This window comes from Arachis ipaensis, chromosome B9 (assembly GCF_059453495.1).
Source record: "Arachis ipaensis isolate K30076 ecotype BB chromosome B9, ASM5945349v1, whole genome shotgun sequence".
NCBI classification, from domain to species: domain Eukaryota; kingdom Viridiplantae; phylum Streptophyta; class Magnoliopsida; order Fabales; family Fabaceae; genus Arachis; species Arachis ipaensis.
This window is the reverse complement of record NC_142444.1, coordinates 82,574,334-82,594,944: the sequence shown is the minus strand read 5'-3', so window position 1 is coordinate 82,594,944 and position 20,611 is coordinate 82,574,334.

Here is a 20,611-nt window from a genome sequence, read left to right as displayed (position 1 = left end):
TGGAGCTCTGTAGCTCAAGTTATTCTTGTTGGAAGTATACCCCTTGTATGCCTTGTGGTGTGTGGCGCCAACGTTAGCCTCCAAGATAGGGGGCTAACGTTGGCGCAAACGTTGGCCCCTCTCCCTTATGTCTTCATGTGCCAACGTTATCCTCCAAGTTAGGGGGCTAACGTTGGCGCAAACGTTGGATGGCCAGGGAGGAATTCATGTGCCAACGTTAGCCTCCAAGTTAGGGGGCTAACGTTGGCTCAAACGTGGGGAGCCCAGGGAGTAATCTTCATGCCCAACGTTAGCCTCCAAGTTAGGGGGCTAACGTTGGGGCTAACTTCATGCCTCCAGGTTCAATTTCACTTATTCCTCTCTTCACTCCTAGCCATTCCTCTTTGCTTCAACCTTTCTCCAAGCTTTCTTCACCTATCATTAATCAACCAAACACATCAAAGCTATGCTCAAAATCATGACATATTCATTCTTTCATAATATGTGACAATTTTAGCATAAAACCTCATGAAATAGCATGAATTCATACATGGTTGATTAAATCAAAGGAAACATGAAAATCTACCCAATTGGCTTGCTTATGGCTCAAGAAAGTGCATAATTCAATTAAAAACAAAAGAAAAAGGCTAGTTAAAATAGGCTAAGATGACTTGTCATCACCCGGTCCAAGTTATACCAAAGAAAGGAGGAATGACGGTCATCACCAATGAGAAGAATGAGTTAATCCCTACTAGAACAGTGACTGGGTGGAGGATGTGCATAGACTATAGAAGATTGAATGATGCCACCAGGAAAGATCATTTTCCTCTCCCATTCATTGATCAGATGCTGGAATGATTGGCTGGCCATGCCTATTATTGCTTCTTGGATGGATATTCTGGGTACAATCAAATCGTGGTGGACCCCAAGGACCAAGAGAAGACTGCCTTCACATGTCCATTTGGAGTTTTTGCATACAGGAGGATGCCATTTGGGCTATTCAACGCCCCAGCCACATTTCAGAGGTGTATGCTTTCCATTTTCTCCGATATGGTTGAAAAGTTTTTAGAGGTCTTCATGGACGACTTTTCTGTTTTTGGTGATAATTTCAACGCTTGCCTGAACCATCTAACTCTTGTCTTGAAATGGTGCCAAGAAACTAATTTGGTTTTGAACTGGGAGAAGTGCCATTTCATGGTACCCGAGGGGATTGTTCTTGGTCATAAAGTTTCAAGAAAAGGGATAGAGGTTGACAAGGCAAAGGTTGAGATCATAGAAAAACTCCCTCCTCCAACTAATGTGAAATCTGTTAGAAGTTTCTTGGGGCATGCAGGATTTTATAGAAGGTTTATCAAGGATTTCTCTAAGATAGCCAAACCTTTGAGTAATCTGCTGATGATTGATAATCCTTTTGTCTTTGATGAAACTTGCCAGCATGCCTTTGAAACTTTAAAAAACAGACTCACAACAGCACCAATCATCACACCCCCGAATTGGGAACTACCGTTTGAACTTATGTGTGATGCAAGTGACATTGCAATTGGTGCTGTACTTGGACAAAAGAAGGGAAACTTGCATCATGTCATATATTATGCAAGTAAGGTTTTGAATGAGGCTCAAAAAAGTTACACCACAACAGAAAAGGAGTTGCTGGCTGTAGTTTATGCATTTGATAAGTTTAGATCATACTTGATAGGATCCAAAATTGTAGTTTATACTGACCATGCTGCTCTTAAGTATTTAATGACAAAACAGGATGCTAAACCTAGACTCATCAGGTGGGTATTACTCCTACAAGAGTTTGATATTGAAATTAAAGACAGGAAAGGCAGTGAAAATCAAGTTGCTGATCACTTGTCAAGGCTGCCACAAGAAACAATTCAAGAAGCATCTCATCCAGTGAATGAAAATTTTCCAGATGAACACCTCTTGCAGATTCAACAAGCTCCTTGGTTTGCAGACATTGCAAACTATAAGGTTAGAAGGAAAATCCCTAAGGAATTCACCAAGCAACAAACAAAGAAATTTCTCAATGAAGCAAAGAAATTTCTATGGGATGAACCATTTTTATTTAGAAGGTGTTCAGATGGAGTGATAAGGAAATGTGTCCCTGAGAGTGAAATGATCAACATTTTGTGGCACTGTCACGGCTTTGCCTATGGAGGACATTTTGGACCTGAAAGAACAGCAGCCAAGGTACTTCAAAGTGGATTTTATTGGCCGACCATCTTTAAGGATTCCAGAGAATTTGTTCATCGATGTAACGAATGCCAAAAAGCTGGGGGTTTGACAAGAAGGAATGAGATGCCTCAAAACTATATCTTGGAAGTAGAGCTGTTTGATCTTTGGGGTATTGATTTCATGGGCCCATTCCCTCCATCTTACTCTTTCAAGTACATCTTGGTAGCAGTAGAATATGTCTCAAAATAGGTGGAAGCCATAGCCACAACCACGTGTGATGCACAAGTTGTCCTTCAATTCTTAAAGAAATACGTATTCACTAGGTATGGAGTACCTAGGGGACTGGTGAGTGATGGTGGTGGTCACTTTTGCAATAAACAAATGGAGAAACTACTTCATAAGTATGGAGTGATACATAAAGTGGCTACACCTTATCACCCACAGACTAATGGTCAGGCAAAACTTGCCAATAGGGAGCTGAAGAGGATTTTGGAGAAGACAGTAGGGGCTACTAGAAAGGATTGGGCTAGAAAGCTAGAAGATGCACTTTGGGCATACAGGATGGAATTTAAGACACCCATTGGGAAATCCCCCTTTCAACTACTGTATGGCAAATCTTGTCACCTCCCTGTAGAGCTTGAACATAAAGCTTTTTGGGCCACTAAACTCCTCAATTTTGATTTCCAGGCTGCAGGAGAGAAAAGGTTGTTACAACTAAATGAGTTGGATGAATTCAGGCTAGAAGCTTATGAGAGTGCTCAGATACACAAGGAGAGAGCCAAGAGGTGGCATGATAAGAAGATCATAAAGAAGGAGTTCAAGCCAGGACAGCAAGTACTCCTGTATAACTCAAGGCTTAAAATCTTCCGTGGCAAACTTAAGTCTAAGTGGACTGGCCCATATTTGGTGACAAAGGTTTTTCCTTATGAAAGCCTTGAATTGCAAGATGAAGCAACAAAGAGTCATTTCATAGCAAATGGTCACAGAGCAAAGCCCTACCTAGGAGGACAATGGGACAAGGAGAAGGAAGTCCAGAATCTGAGCTGAACAAGCATAGAGAATGTCAAGCTAATGACAATAAAGAAGCGCTTGTTGGGAGGCAACCCAACCTGAGGTAATTTTCTTTTCATAGCTTTTTCAATAAAAATGTTGAATAATTAAATATGTATTGCAGGGAGCTAAGTTTGGTATTGTACACCAAAACAATTTAAAGGAGAATGAAGGATTCTATGTTTGGTGTTCCACCAAAATCTCATTTAAAAGCATACTCTCACCTCTTGCATAATGATAGCTCCAAGTAATCAGAGAAATTATTCAACTAGTTAATTGCTTCATAGTTTTGGTTCCATAACCTTTAGCAAGGCCAAAAGAATTTATAAATGTACAACCTGTTGCATTAGAGACAGTGGCAAGGAATTAAGTTTGGTGTTCCCACACCAAATTAAATCCAAAAGCCACACTTAATTCATGCAGACTAACCAGTCACCTAAGGGCTTGAGAAGCAAGCAACTTTTGAGAATTGTGCAGGGAACTAACCACCAGTTGAAGACATTATGCATCATAACTGAAAAGGGGCACAACAGAAGGAAGGACAAAGGAACTGCAAACCAATAGGTTGTATTTATACTTAACTCTTGCTGTTGAGAAATGCTTTAACTTATGTCTTGCTAAAGTGTTCATCTAGTACAAGTAGAATCACTCTTTGCAATAAGTGAGCTAGTCTAAGTGTGTGCTTGTGTGTTTACTTTCACTTAACTAAAAGCATGCTTTGTCCCCTGCATCTTTAATTCAATAAAAGAAATGTTTGAAATGTGAAGTGAGATAGTTCTTTGTTAGCTGGGAGTACAATAATAGTATGTGGTGGTATGTATGTGTGATTGTATGATAGCTCACTTTTAGTGAATAAAAGTACTAGAATGTCTCCTTTTAAGTAGAGAGTAGCTAACTCTCTATGAATATCAATCAAATAAAAGTCCTTGGTTAAAAAGAAAAAGCCAAAGGTGGCAAAAAAAAAAAAAAAGAAACAAAGCTAGACACCAATAGCTTGAACCTTAGAATATATGCCTGTGGTGTCTTTGTACTAGGATCTGCTTGGATTATTAAGTTCTTTGGAGTGCATCAACACTTGGTGACTTGGGTTAACTAACCCGGGATCATCAACTGAAAGTCCACTATCAAGAGCAACCTAACTACAAGGCATTTAGTAACCCAAAGAGGTGCTGGGCATCAATGCTCTAAGAAGGAATGTGAGCCAAGTGTCTATAGTAAATAATGTGTCAAGCATAAAGAAAGAAAAGAGCTTGTTACAGACACTGAACTAGAGCTTATAGAAAAAAAATAATCAAGGACAGAGGAATAATGAGAGGTCATAGCAGTGTGTTGCTTGATGCTTGGAGGAGGCTTTCTAGGCCTAAATGTCAATAAGAAGTGAGTATTTACATATCTACATAAAACCCCATGAGCTACCAATAATACTCTGCTAACATAAACATCCTCTCCCATTTCATTCTTTCTTCTCAATAATACCTTTCTTGCTTGGGGACAAGCAAGCTTTAAGTTTGGTGTTGTGATGACAAGTCATCTTAGCCTAGTTTCACTAGTCTTTTTCTTTTGTTTTCAATAGATTTTATGCACTTTCTTGAGCCATAAGTAAGCCAATTGGGTAGAATTTCATGTTTCCTTTGATTCAATCAACCAAGGAAAATTAATGCATTTTCATTAGATTTTGTGCTATAATTGTCATATATTATGAAAGAGAAACAATCTCATGATTTTGAGTATAGCTTTGATGTTTTTGATTGATTGATGATAGGTGAAAAGAGCTTTGAAGAGCGTTGAAGAAAGAAGGAATGGCAAAGATCAAGAGAGGACAAAAAGCTTGAGCCAAAGTTTGCCTCAAACTTTAGCTCAAACGTGAGGAAGAGCTTGACTTCACCCTGGAGGCATCAAAAGTTTGCGCCAACGTTTGCCTCAAACTTGAGGTCAAACGTTGGCACCCTCAGAGAAAAAAAAGAAAGACCCAGGGAGCAAAAAGCTTGCGCCAACATTTGCCTCAAACTTTGAGTCAAACGTTGGCGCCACAAAAAGAAGACCCAGGGAGCAAAAAGCTTGCGCCAACGTTTGCCTCAAACTTTGAGGTCAAACGTTGGTGCCATTTGAGTATGAAGAAGAGTCCCTGATTGAAAGCTTGATTGAGCCACGTTTGCGCCAACGTTTGCCTCAAACGTTGGGCCAAACGTTGGCCAAAGGACATGCAAGGGAGGATCCACGTTTGAGCTCAAGTTTGACCTCAAACTTTGAGCCAAACGTGGATGACAGCACGGGAGGCAATCTGCTACAAAAAGCTTGAGTCAAAGTTTGCCTCAAACTTTGACTCAAGCTTTAATGGTTCATGGCCCGGTTCTGACCCGGTTCACAAGTGGGCTTCTTTCCAACTCCAAGGGCAATCAACAGAGGCTTCTGTCAACCCAATTCCATCAAGAGCAAGGGCCCAATTCAAGGCTTGAAGATCATTTGAAGAGAGTGTATAAATAACTTAGAATTTAAGTTTTCGAGAGAGCTTTTTCCTTTTTAGTTTTACTGGGTAGTTTTGGAGAGTTTTTGGTTGAGAGTTATTTTGAGATTCTGAGTCTTGGGGAAGGAGAATTGAATTCTCTTCCTCTTAGTTTTCTTGTTTTAAATTTCATTTACACTTGTCTAGAATCTTGGGTTGAAGAATTGAGGAAATTCTGTTTCAATCTCACCTTGAGATCTCTTTCTGTTTTGATTTACTGCATCATTGAGAATTTGCGATTTCACTTCTTTTCTTCTACTGCTGGATCTTTACTTTTCTTGCAATTGAATTCTCAATTTGGATCTAAGAAGGCATTGAGATCTAGACTTGGTTATCTAGTCTCTTGGGTCGTGAGATCTGGAGTCATCATTTTATTTTCTCTGTTGAATGCTTTTCAAGTTTATTTACGTTACCATTTTAGATCCGGTTCAATTCAAGTCATATTCTACTCTTCTATGTGTTGAGATTTACTGTTCTTTTGTTTAATTCTTGCAATCCCACATCCCTGACCCATTTACATTTCTTGCACTTTATGATTCTGCAATTTACATTTCTTGCGTTATAAGTTTCTGCCATTTAATTTCTTGTTCTTTAAGATTCAGCACTTTTATTTTCTGTTCTCTTTAATTTCCTGCAAATTACCCATTCCCTTTTACATTCTATGCAATTTAATTCTTGTTGAACACAAATTCACTCAAATCAACTTCTGTTTGCTTGACTAAATCAATAACTAAACTAAAATTGCTCAATCCTTCAATCCCTGTGGGATCGACCTCACTCACGTGAGTTATTATTACTTGATGCGACCCAGTACACTTGCCGGTGTGTTTTGTGTTGGATCGTTTTCCACACATCAGATTGGCATCTATAAGAGCTCAGAATCCAGATAGTGTTATTGATTCTCCTAGTTAAGTATGTTGAATCTTGAACACAGCTACTTTATGAGTCTTGGCCGTGACTCTATGCACTTTGTTTTCCAGTATTACCACCGGATACATAAATGCCACAGACACATAATTGGGTGAACCTTTTCAGATTGTGACTCAGCTTTGCTAGAGTCCCCAATTAGAGGTGTCCAGAGCTCTTAAGCACACTCTTTTTGCTTTGGACCACGACTTTAACCGCTCAGTCTTAAGCACACTCTTTTTCCATTGATCCTTTTGCGTCTGTCACACGCCCAACAATCGCGAGTTTGAAGCTCGTCACAGCCATCCCTTCCCAGATCCTACTCAGAATACCACATACAAGGTTTAGACGTTCCGGATCTCAGGAATGGCCGCCAATAATTCTAGCTTATACGACGAATACTCTGATCTGAATCATGAGGCTAAGAGATATGCATCCAATCTAAGGTAGAACGGAGGTGGTTGTCAGGCACGCGTTCATAGGTGAGAATGATGATGATTGTCACGGATCATCACATTCATCAGGTTAAAGTGTGAATGAATATCTTAGAATAGAAGCAAGCATGATAGAATAGAAAACAATAGTAATTGCATTAATTCATGAAGAACAGCAGAGCTCCTCACCCCCAACGATGGGGTTTAGAGACTCATGCCATAGAGAATACAATAAGAAATGTGTAAAGTGTCATGAGGTACAATATGAATCATTGAAAGTAGTATTTATAGTAAGTTAGTGACCTAGGGTTACGGAAAATGAGTAAGCTAGGGTGTTTATTGTAAAATTCCACTTCCGGAGCCCACTTGGTGTGTGCTTGGGCTGAGAATTGAAGCTTTCATGTGTAGAGACATTTCTTGGAGTTAAACGCCAGCTTTTATGCCAGTTTGGGCGTTTAACTCTAGCTTTTGTGCCAGTTCTGGAGTTAAACGCCAGAATTCTTGAGCTGACTTGGAACACCTGTTTGGGCTATCAAATCTCGGGCAAAGTATGGACTATTATATGTTGCTGGAACTCAGGATGTCTACTTTCCAACGCAATTGAGAGCGCGCCAATTGGGCTTCTGTAGCTCCAGAAAATCTACTTCGAGTGCAGGGAGGTCAGAATCCAACAGCATCTGCAGTCCTTTTTCAGCCTCTGAATCAGATTTTTGCTCAGGTCCCTCAATTTCAGCCAGAAAATTTTTGAAATCACAGAAAAACACACAAACTCATAGTAAAGCCCAGAAAAGTAATTTTTATTTAAAAACTAATAAAAACATAATAAAAACTAACTAAAATGTACTGAAAACATACTAAAAATAATGCCAAAAAGCATATGAATTATCCGCTCATCAGACATCCCGATTGGTGTTTTGAATGCTGTTCTGTATGCCCAAAGAGCATCATCCAGCTTCTTCGACCAATCCTTCCTTGATGCTCCCACAGTCTTTTCCAGAATCCTTTTTAGCTCTTTGTTAGATATCTCAGTTTGCCCACTTGTTTGGGGGTGGTAAGGCGTGGAAAGCTTCTAGTGATCTGTTACAAAAATGGCTCCCTCCATCACTGATGAGTGCTCGTGGGACTCTGAACCGGCTAAAGATATTCTTTCTGAGGAAGTTCATGACCACCTTGTTATCATTCGTTGGGGTTGCAATAGCCTCTACCCACTTGAAAACGTAATCCACTGCTACCAAGATGTACTTGTTTGAATATGAGGTTGGGAAAGGTCTCATGAAATCGATTCCCCACACATCAAACAGTTCCAGTTCTAAGATGAAATTTTGTGGCATCTCATTTCTTTTGGGTAAGTTTCCAGCTCTTTGACATTCATTGCAATTCTTTACCAGTTCTTTGGCATCCTTGAAAAGGGTGGGCCAAAAGAATCCGCTTTGTAATACCTTGGCTGCAGTTCTGTCCCCTCCAAAATGGCCTCCATAGCATGAGCTGTGGCAGTTCCACAAGACCTCTCGTCCCTCTTCTTCTGAGACACATCTTCTCAGAATTCCATCTGAACACTTCTTGAAGAGATATGGTTCATCCCAGATAAAATACTTTACGTCATTGATGAGCTTTCTTTTCTGGTGTTTGTTGATGTCTGGATGTAAAGCCCCAGTTGCCTTAAAATTGGCAATATCTACAAACCAGGGTGCTCTGTGAATCATCATCAACTGCTCATCTGGGAAGAACTCGTTTACATTTGTACCAGGTGTTCCTCCTTTATCATGAGGGATTCTAGATAGGTGATCTGCTACCTTGTTCTCCACTCTTTTCTTGTCTTTGATTTCAATATTGAATTCCTGCAACAATAAGATCCATCTTATTAGTCTTTGTTTTGATTCTTGCTTGGCAAACAAATATTTAAGTGCTGTGTGATCTGTGAAGACAATAACTTTGGCACCAATGAGGTATGATCTAAACTTGTCAAATGCAAAAACTATTGCCAGCAACTCCTTTTCAGTAGTGGTATAGTTTCTTTGGGTATCATTGAGAACTTTGCTGGCATAGTGATGAGCGGATATTCTATACGCTTTTTGGGGTTAATTTCATATAGCTTTTAGTATGTTTTAGTTAGTTTTTAGTTTATTTTCATTAGTTTTTAGGAAAAATTCATATTTCTGGACTTTACTATGAGTTGTGTGTTTTTCTGTAATTTCAGGTATTTTTCTGGCTGAAATTGAGGGAGCTGAGCAAAAATCTGATTCAGGTTGAAAAAGGACTGCTGATGCTGTTGGATTCTGACCTCCCTGCATTCAAAATGGATTTTCTGGAGCCACAGAACTCGAAATGGCGTGCTTCCAATTGCGTTGGAACGTAGACATCCAGGAATTTCCATCAATATATAATAATCCATACTTTTCTCAAGGATAGATAATGTAAACAGGCGTTCAACGCCAGTTCTCTGCCCAATTCTGGCGTCCAGCGCCAGAAAAGGATTAAAAGTTGGAGTTCAACGCCAGAAATGGATCCAAACCTGGCGTTGAACGCCCAAAATAGCCTTATGCACGTGAATTGCTTAAGTCTCAGCCCCAGCACACACCAAGTGGGCCCCAGAAGTGGATCTCTATACTATCTGTTATGGTTTACTCATTTTCTGTAAACCTAGGCTACTAGTTTAGTATTTAAACAACTTTTAGAGATTTATTTTATATCTCATGACATTTTAGATCTAAACTTTGTACCCTTTGACGGCATGAGTCTCTAAACTCCATTGTTGGGGGTGAGGAGCTCTGCTGTGTCTCGATAAATTAATGCAAGTATTTCTGTTTTCTATTCAACATGTGTGTTCCTATCTAAGATATTCATTCGCACTTCAACCTGAATATGATGAACGTGACAATCATCATCATTCCCTATGAACGCGTGCCTGACAACCACTTCCGTTCTACTTTAGATTGAATGACTATCTCTTAGATCTCTTAACCAGAATCTTCGTGGTATAAGCTAGATTGATGGCGGCATTCATGAGAGTCCGGAAAGTCTAAACCTTGTCTGTGGTATTCCGAGTAGGACTCTGGGATTGAATGACTGTGACGTGCTTCAAACTCGTGAGTGCTGGGCGTAGTGACAGACGCAAAAGGATAGTAAATCCTATTCCGGTACGATTGAGAACCTGCAGATGATTAGCCGTGCGGTGACAGCGCACCCGGACCATTTTCACTGGAAGGATGGATGGTAACCATTAACAACGGTGATCCACCAACACACAGCTTGCCATAGGAGGACGTGCATGCATGAATCAGAAGACAGAGGAAAGCAGAGATTCAGAACACAAAGCATCTCCAAAACTCCAACATATTCTCCATTACTGCACAACAAGTAACCTTTAATCCATGCTCTCTTGTTTATTCGCAATTCAACTGATAAATATAATTGACTTCCTGACTAAGAATTACAAGATAACCATAGATTGCTTCAAACCAACAATCTCCGTGGGATTCGACCCTTACTCACGTAAGGTATTACTTGGACGACCAAGTGCACTTGCTGGTTAGTGGTACACGTTGTGAAAAGTGTGATTCACAATTCATGCACCAAGTTTTTGGTGCCGTTGCTGGGGATTGTTCGTGTTTGGACAACTAACGGTTTATTTTGTTGCTTAGATTAGAAAAAAATTTCTTTTTTTTTTTAGAGTCTTTTATTATTGTCGCGTTAAAATTTTAGAATCCTTATTTTCTTTTTAAAATATTTTTCAAAATTAATTTTTTTATTAAATCCTGTGCCAAATTTTAAGTTTGGTGTTTTCTTGTTGATTTCTCTGTGTTTTTCGAAAATTTTAGTTTGGTTTTCTAAAAATTTTAAGTTTGGTGTTCTTCCTTCGTGTTCTTGTGTTCTCGTGAATCTTCAAAGTGTTCTTGAGTTTTCCTTGTGTCTTGATCTTAAAATTTTTAAGTTTGGTGTTCCTTAGTGTTTTTCCCTTAAAAATTTTCGAAAACAAGGAGCATCAGATCTAAAAATTTTAAATATTGTGCTATCTTATTGTTTTCTCTCTCCTCTTTAAATTCAAAAATATCTTTTCTCTATGTTTTAAAAGCAAATTTTCGAAATCTATTTCTAAAATTCAGATTTTTATTTCAAAATTTAAAACCTTTTTCAAAAAATCATCATATCCTTTTCAAAACTTCCTAACCACTTTCTCTCTCCTCAGTTTTTCGAAATTCTTCACTCAATTTTTTTATTTATTTTATTTTAATTTATTTCATTTTTGAAATAAATAAATAAATAAATAAATAAAAATATTTTCTCTATTTTACATCATCTCCCTTTCTCCATCATGGACATAAGTGGAAATGAACAGTCCAGGAGGACTCTGGGGTCATATTCTAACCCCTTTACTGCTTCATATGGGAGTAGTATCTGCATACCCTCCATTGGAGTCAGTAGCTTTGAGTTGAATCCTCAGCTCATTATCATGGTGCAGCAAAGTTGCCAGTATTTCGGTCTTCCACAGGAAGAATCTACAGAGTTTCTGGCACAGTTTCTACAGATTGCTGACACAGTACATGATAAAGAAATAGATCAGGATGTCTATAGACTATTACTGTTTCCATTTGCTGTAAAAGATCAAGCTAAGAGGTGGTTGCATAACCAACCTAAGGCCAGCATAAGGACATGGAAGCAGCTAACAAAAAAATTCCTGAATCAATACTTTCCCCCAAAATGGATGACACAGCTAAGGCTGGACATCCAAGGCTTCAAACAAGGAGATAATGAATCTCTTTATGATGCCTGGGAGAGATACAGAGAGATGCTACGAAAATGCCCCTCTGAAATGTTTTCAGAGTGGGTTCAGTTAGACATCTTCTATTATGGGCTTTCAGATGGAGCTCAGATGTCTTTGGACTACTCAGCTGGTGGATCTATCCACATGAGAAAGACAATTGAAGAGACTCAAGAGCTCATTGATACAGTTGCCAGGAATCAGCATCTGTATCTAAGCAGTGACCCTTCCATGAAAGAACAGGTTAAAACAGCAACTGCTGAACTCAGTCTTGTAAAACAAGCTGCTGAATTCAATCAGCAATTGGACTTTCTAACAAAGCAGTTAGCCGAATTCAAAGATAGACTACAAGAGACAAGGATGGCTAATATACATATGGACGAACAGTTTAAGCAAACAAAGCTGCAGCTGTCAAGGCAAATAACAGAAGAATGCCAAGCAGTTCAACTAAGAAGTGGGAAAACATTAAATACCCCACCTCAAGGTAGCAAAAAGCTAAGAAATGAGCAAACCACTCAAAATTCACCTGAGGACAGTAAGTGCCTAGGGAAAAGTAATTCTGGAATTAAAACGCCAGAAATTTGGTGGAAAGCTGGTGCTGAACGCCCAGACCATGCTCAGGACTGGCGTTCAACGCCAGAAACAAGGCAGGACTAGCGTTCAACCCCAGAAATAGGCAAGGATCTGGCGTTGAACGCCTAAAATGGGCAAGACCTGGCGCTGAATGCCCAAAATGGGCACAGTTCTGGCGTTCAGACGCCAGGAACAGACAATGAGTTGGCGTTTCACGTCACTCCAGCTTCTAACTGTGGCACTCAATTGCCAGTGAGGGATCAGACACACACACGTGCTGATGACAACCCCTCTAAAAAGGATTCTTCAACCACTTCTGTAGGCAATAAACCTACAGCAACTAAGGTTGAAGAATATAAAGCCAAGATACGTTATCCTCAAAAACTCCGGAAAGAGGAGCAGGATAAGCAATTTGCTCGCTTTGCAGCTTACCTCAGGACTCTTGAAATAAAGATTCCATTTGCAGAAGCACTTGAGCAAATACCTTCTTATGCCAAGTTCATGAAAGAGATCTTGAGTCATAAAAAGGATTGGAGAGAAATAGAAAGAGTTCTCCTTACTGAAGAATGCAGTGCAGTCATTCTGAAAAGCATTCCTGAGAAGCTCAAAGACCCTGGGAGTTTTCTGATACCATGCATATTAGAAGGTCAATGCACCAAGACAGCTTTATGCGATCTTGGGGCAAGCATCAACCTAATACCTGCTTCCACTATCAGAAAGCTTGGCTTAACTGAAGAAGTTAAACCAACCAGGATATGTCTCCAACTTGCTGATGGCTCCACTAAATACCCATCAGGCGTGATTGAAGACATGATTGTTAGAGTTGGGCCATTCGCCTTTCCCACTGACTTTGTTGTGTTGGAAATGGAGGAGCACAAGAGTGCTACTCTCATTCTAGGAAGACCCTTCCTAGCAACTGGACGATCCCTCATTGACGTCCAACAGGGGAAAATAACCCTGAGAGTCAATGATGATGAGTTTAAGTTGAACGCTGTCAATGATGATGAGTTTAAGTTGATCTTATTGACTCTTTGGTAGAAGAGATCAACATGGCTGAGAGTCTTGAATCAGAGTTGGAAAACATCTTTAAAGATGTTCAGCCTGATTTAGAGGATTCAGAGGACATGAAAGAGCCTCTGAAATTTCTTCTGGAAGAGGAAAAACCTCCTAAACCTGAGCTCAAGCCATTACCACCATCCTTGAAATATGCGTTTCTGGGAGAAGGTGACACTTTTCCAGTGATTATAAGCTCTGCTTTAAATTCACAGGAAGAGGAGGCACTTATTCAAGTGCTAAGGACACACAAGACAGCTCATGGGTGGTCCATAGGTGACCTTAAGGGCATAAGCCCAGCTAGATGCATGCACAAAATCTTATTGGAGGATAATGCCAAACCAGTGGTTCAACCACAGAGGTGGCTAAATCCAGCCATGAAAGAAGTGGTGCAGAAAGAGGTCACCAAATTACTAGAGGCTGGGATTATTTATCCTATTTCTGATAGCCCCTGGGTGAGCCCTGTCCAAGTCGTCCCAAAAAAGGGAGGCATGACAGTAATTCATAATGAAAAAAATGAACTGGTTCCTACAAGAACAGTTACAGGGTGGTGCATGTGTATTGACTACAGAAGGCTCAATACAGCCACCAGAAAGGATCATTTTCCTTTACCATTCATAGACCAGATGCTAGAAAGACTAGAGGTCATGATTATTACTGCTTTTTGGATGGCTACTCAGGCTATAACCAGATTGCAGTAGATCCCCAGGATCAAGAGAAAACAGCATTCACATGTCCATCTGGAGTGTTTGCTTATAGAAGGATGCCATTTGGGCTATGTAATGCGCCTGCAACCTTCCAGAGATGCATGCTCTCTATTTTCTCTGATATGGTGGAAAAATTTCTGGAAGTCTTCATGGATGACTTCTCAGTATATGGAGACTCATTCAGCTCCTGTCTTGATCACCTGAAACTTGTTCTGAAAAGATGCCAAGAGACCAACCTAGTTTTAAACTGGGAAAAATGTCACTTCATGGTGACTGAGGGGATTGTCCTTGGGCATAAAATCTCAAACAAGGGAATATAGGTAGATCAAGCAAAAATAGAGGTAATTGAAAAATTACCACCACCTGCCAATGTTAAGGCAATCAGAAGCTTTCTGGGGCATGCAGGATTCTATAGGAGGTTTATAAAAGATTTTTCAAAAATCGCAAAACCTCTAAGCAATCTGCTAGCTGCTGACACGCCATTTGTGTTTGACACAGAGTGCCTGCAGGCGTTTGAAATGCTGAAAGCTAAGCTAGTCACTGCACCAGTTATTTCTGCACCAGACTGGACGTTACCATTTGAGCTAATGTGTGATGCCAGTGATCACGCCATTGGTGTAGTATTGGGACAGAGGCATGACAAGCTTCTGCATGTCATTTATTATGCTAGTCGCGTTTTAAATGATGCCCAAAAAAATTACACAACCACAGAAAAAGAATTACTTGCAGTGGTTTACGCCATTGACAAGTTCAGATCATACTTAGTAGGATCAAAAGTGATTGTGTATACTGATCATGCTGCTCTTAAATATCTATTCACAGAGCAGGATTCAAAACCTAGGCTCATCAGATGGGTGTTGCTTCTGCAAGAGTTTGATATAGAAATAAGAGACAGAAAAGGGACAGAGAACCAAGTGGCTGATCATCTGTCCCGGATAGAGCCAGTAGAAGGGACGCCCCTCCCCTCTCTTGAGATCTCTGAGACTTTTCCGGATGAGCATTTATTTGCCATTCAAGAAACACCATGGTTTGCCGATATTGCAAACTATAAAGCTGCAAGGTTCATATCCAAGGAGTACAACAGGATACAAAAGAAGAAATTAATTACTGATGCAAAGTACTACTTGTGGGATGAACCCTATCTCTTTAAGAGATGTGCAGACGGAATAATCCGTAGGTGTGTGCCTAGAGAAGAAGCACAAAGGATCCTATGGCATTGCCATGGATCACAATATGGAGGCCATTTCGGAGGTGAGCGAACAGCCACCAAGGTCCTCCAATGTGGCTTCTATTGGCCCACACTCTATAAAGATTCCCGAGAGTTTGTACGTAACTGTGACAGTTGCCAAAGAGCTGGTAATCTGCCTCATGGTTACGCCATGCCTCAACAAGGAATCTTGGAAATTGAGTTGTTTGACGTATGGGGAATTGACTTCATGGGATCTTTCCCACCATCATACTCAAACACTTATATTCTGGTGGCAGTTGATTATGTATCAAAATGGGTTGAGGCCATTGCCACACCCACCAATGATACTAAAACGGTGCTGAAGTTCCTCCAGAAACATATCTTTAGTAGGTTCAGTGTCCCTAGAGTACTAATCAGTGATGGGGGCACTCACTTCTGCAATAAACAGCTTTACTCTGCCATGGTTCGGTATGGGATTCGCCACAAGGTGGCTACTCCATATCATCCACAAACTAATGGGCAAGCTGAAGTCTCTAACAGAGAATTAAAGAGAATCCTAGAACGGACAGTAAATACCCGTAGAAAGGATTGGGCACGGAGCTTGGATGATGCTCTGTGGGCTTACAGAACAGCATTCAAGACCCCTATAGGGACCTCTCCATACCAAATCGTGTATGGTAAGGTATGTCACCTGCCCGTGGAACTGGAACATAAGGCCTACTAGGTAACCAGATTCCTAAACTTTGATGCCAAATTAGCAGGAGAAAAATGATTGCTCCAGCTAAATGAGCTAGAGGAATTCAGATTCACAGCTTTCGAAAATGCCAAGCTTTATAAAGAGAAATAAAAAAAGTGGCATGACAGAAAGCTGTCATCTAGAATCTTTGAACCAAGACAGAAGGTTCTGTTGTTTAACTCTAGACTCAGGCTATTCCCCGGGAAACTGAAATCCCGGTGGAGGGGACCATACGTGATTACAAGCGTATCACCACATGGTTATGTGGAGCTTCAAGATATTGATTCTAATAAGAAGTTCATTGTCAATGGACAGAGAATCAAGCACTATCTTGAAGGCAACATTGAGCAAGAATGCTCAAGGCTGAAGCTAGATTAAAAGCTCAGCAAGGTCCAGCTAAAGACAATAAAGAAGCGCTTGCTAGGAGGCAACCCAGCCATGGGGCAACAATCCTCTAAGCATTTTGCCCTATTTTTATTTTTATTTGTTTATATAAAGCCCACTGACACTAAGGTGAGGAATCAATTGTATAAGTCCACAGAGTTACAGAAGGACTCGGCACACAAACAGAGAAAAAGAGCTCACTGGCAAGAAAACGCCAGTAAAAGTGTATTTTGGGCGTTCAACGCCCAAAATGGGCATCCACTGGGCGTTGAACGCCAGTAATGGTAGCAATCTGGGCGTTCAACGCCAGAAATGGGCACCCACTGGGCGTTGAACGCCAGTAATGGCAGCAGCTGGGCGTTGAACGCCCAGGAGAGCAGCATTTGGGCGTTGAACGCCCAAAACAGGCAGTGTTTGGGCATTCAAATGCCAGGATGGCAGGGAGGAGACAAAACTCATTTTTATTCAAATTTTTCCATTCAAAATCTTGATTTTCATACTTCAATACATGATTTCTTGCATAAACATGTTAAAAACCTTGATTTCTAAATTCCATAATTTCTAAAAACCCTACCCTAAAAATATCAAATGTATTTTAATCCATAAGCACCAGGCCTCTTTGCAAATTCAATCCAACTCTTTTCAAAACTTTTTTTTTACAAATCTATCTTTTCAACTCATCAATATCTTTTTCAAAACCTCCACTTTATCTTTTTCAAAATCTAAATCTATCTTTTTCAAAAATCTTTCATATCCTCTCAATTTTAAACTATATCTTCAATTATCATATCTTCTATCTTATCTTTTCCAAATAAATCTTTTTATCATATCTTTATCTCTTCTTTTTCGAAAACCCACCCTCCCTCCCTATAAATTTGAGTTCGGCCTCCCTCCCCTCCCATCAACAATTGCACCTAGCTCTCCTTCTATCCCTCTCCTTTCTTTTCTTTTGCTTGAGGACAAGCAAACCTCTAAGTTTGGTGTGTTTATCCACGATCACTAAGATCATGGCTCCCAAAGGAAAACAACCCACTCCAAGAGGCAAGAAAGAGAGCGTTCCAAAACCACTTTGGAATCAAGGGAAGTTCTTATCTAAAGAACATTCGGACCATTATAACAAAATAATGGGTCTGAGATCAGTGATCCAGGAAGTTAGATTCGATCTGAAAGAAGATGAATATCCGGAGATCCAGGAGCAAATTCGAATCAGGAACTGGGAAGTCCTCGCTAATCCTGAAACGAAAGTGGGAAGGAATATGGTCCAGGAGTTCTATGCTAATATGTGGCAAACTGACAAGCAAAAACTATCTGGAACTGCTTTCTATGAATATCGGACCATGGTCAGAGGAAAGATTGTTCATACCATCCCTGATAAGATCAGAGAGATCTTAAAGCTCCCTCAGCTGAAAGACGATCCAGACTCCTTCAACAGGAGAATGATGAGAACAGACAAGGGCCTGGATAAGATTCTATAGGACATATGTATCCCTGGAGCCAGGTGGACCACCAACACAAAGGGTGTCCCAAATCAACTCAAGAGAGAGGATCTCAAACAGTCACCAGAGGATGGCTGGACTTCATTGGGCATTCTCTGTTGCCTACTAGCAACCGTTCTGAAGTCACAGTTAAAAGAGCAGTGATGATCCATTGCATCATGATGGGAAAGGAAGTGGAGGTTCATCAGCTGATCTCAGCTGAATTCTACAAAATTGCCAACAAAAATTCTAAAGAGGCCAGGTTGGCTTATCCAAGCGTGATTTCTCTGCTCTGCAAGGACGCCGGAGTAAGAATGGGAATAACTGAGTACATCTCAGTTGAGAAGCCAATCACCAAGGCATCAATGGAAAAACAACAAGTACAGGATGATCCCATCAAGAAGAAAACGCAGGAATTTCTCCCAGAAATCCCTCAATTTGAATATTGGGAGTATCTTGAGACGTCTGTTACCAAGATACGGGAAGCTATGGAACAAATCATAAAAGAACAAAAGGAACACAGTCAAATTCTTACCTATATGTTTAAAGAACAAGAAGAGCAAGGGCGTGACTTAAGGGACTTGAAGCGCCAGAAGTTATCTCTTGCAGGACCAAGCACCCCAAAGATCAGAGGAACCCCCGTTCTCCCAGAATAAAGGTTGTTAATTTCCAATTTCTGCCTTAACTCTGTGATAGTGTCCTTATAGAAGTTTACCTTAGGAGTCATATAGTAGTAATTAGTGTCTATTTTGATTTTTTCTCCAATTAAGCTATAGTTTATTTTTCTCATCATCAGCAAACATGAATAAAGTAGTAGATCTTTTGAATAAGAGGCAATAAAATTTCGAGTTTTAATAAGAGAAATCCTAATTAGTTAAATGTGGTGGCAATGCTTTCTATCTTCTGAATGAATGCTTGAACATTGCATATGTCTTTTGAATTTGTTGTTTAAGACTGTTAAATATGTTGGCTCTTGAAAGAATGGTGAACATGAGACATGTTATTGATAATCTGAAAAATCATAAAAATGATTCTTGAAGCAAGAAAAAGCAGCAAAAAAAAAAGCCAATAGCCCTTAAAATCAAAAGGCAAGGGTAATAAAGAGGATCCCAAGGCTTTGAGCATCAGTGGATAGGAGGGCCTAAGGGAATAAAATCCTGGCCTAAGCGGCTAAACCGAGCTGTCCCTAACCATGTGCTTGTGGCGTGAAGGTGTCAAGTGAAAACTTGAGACTGAGCGGTTAAAGTCAAGGTCCAAAGCAGAAAGAAGAGTGTGCTTAAGAACTCTGGACACCTCTAATTGGGGACTTTAGCAAAGCTGAGTCACAATCCAAAGGGTTCACCCAATTATGTGTCTGTGGCATTTATGTATCCAGTGGTCATACTGGAAAACAAAGTGCTTAGGGCCACGGCCAAGACTCATGAAATAGCTGTGTTCAAGAATCATCATACTGAAATAGGAGAATCAATAACACTATCTGAATTCTAACTTCTTATAGATGCCAATCACTCTGAGCTTCAATGGATAAAGTGAGATGTCAAAACTGTTCGGAAGCAAAAAGCTACTAGTCCCGCTCATCTAATTAGAATTTGAGCTTCACTCAAAAACTCTGAGATATTATTGCTTCTCAACCTATTAGTCTTCTATTTTATTTGTCTAGTTGCTTGAGGACAAGCAACAGTTTAAGTTTGGTGTTGTGATGAGCGGATATTCTATACGCTTTTTGGGGTTAATTTCATATAGCTTTTAGTATGTTTTAGTTAGTTTTTTGTTTATTTTCATTAGTTTTTAGGAAAAATTTATATTTATGGACTTTACTATGAGTTGTGTGTTTTTCTGTAATTTCAGGTATTTTTCTGGCTGAAATTGAGGGAGCTGAGCAAAAATCTGATTCAGGCTGAAAAAGGACTACTGATGCTGTTGGATTCTGACCTCCCTGCACTCAAAATGGATTTTCCGGAGCTACAGAACTCGAAATGGCATGCTTCCAATTGCGTTGGAAAGTATACATCCAGGGCTTTCCAGAAATATATAATAGTTCATACTTTGCTCAAGGATAGACGACGTACACTGGCGTTCAACGGCAGTTCTCTGCCCAATTCTCGATGAATTAATGCAAGTATTTCTGTTTTCTATTCAACATGCATGTTCCTATCTAAGATATTCATTCGCACTTCAACCTGAATATGATGAACGTGACAATCATCATCATTCCCTATGAATGCGTGCCTGACAACCACTTCCGTTCTACTTTAGATTGAATGAGTATCTCTTAGATCTCTTAACCAGAATCTTCGTGGTATAAGCTAGATTGATGGCGGCATTCATGAGAGTCCGGAAAGTCTAAACCTTGTCTGTGGTATTCCGAGTAGGACTCTGGGATTGAATGACTGTGACGTGCTTCAAACTCGTGAGTGCTGGGCGTAGTGACAGACGCAAAAGGATAGTAAATCCTATTCCGGTACGATTGAGAACCTGCAGATGATTAGCCGTGCGGTGACAGCGCACCCGGACCATTTTCACTGGAAGGATGGATGGTAGCCATTGACAACGGTGATCCACCAACACACAGCTTGCCATAGGAGGACGTGCATGCATGAATCAGAAGACAGAGGAAAGCAGAGATTCAGAACACAAAGCATCTCCAAAACTCCAACATATTCTCCATTACTGCACAACAAG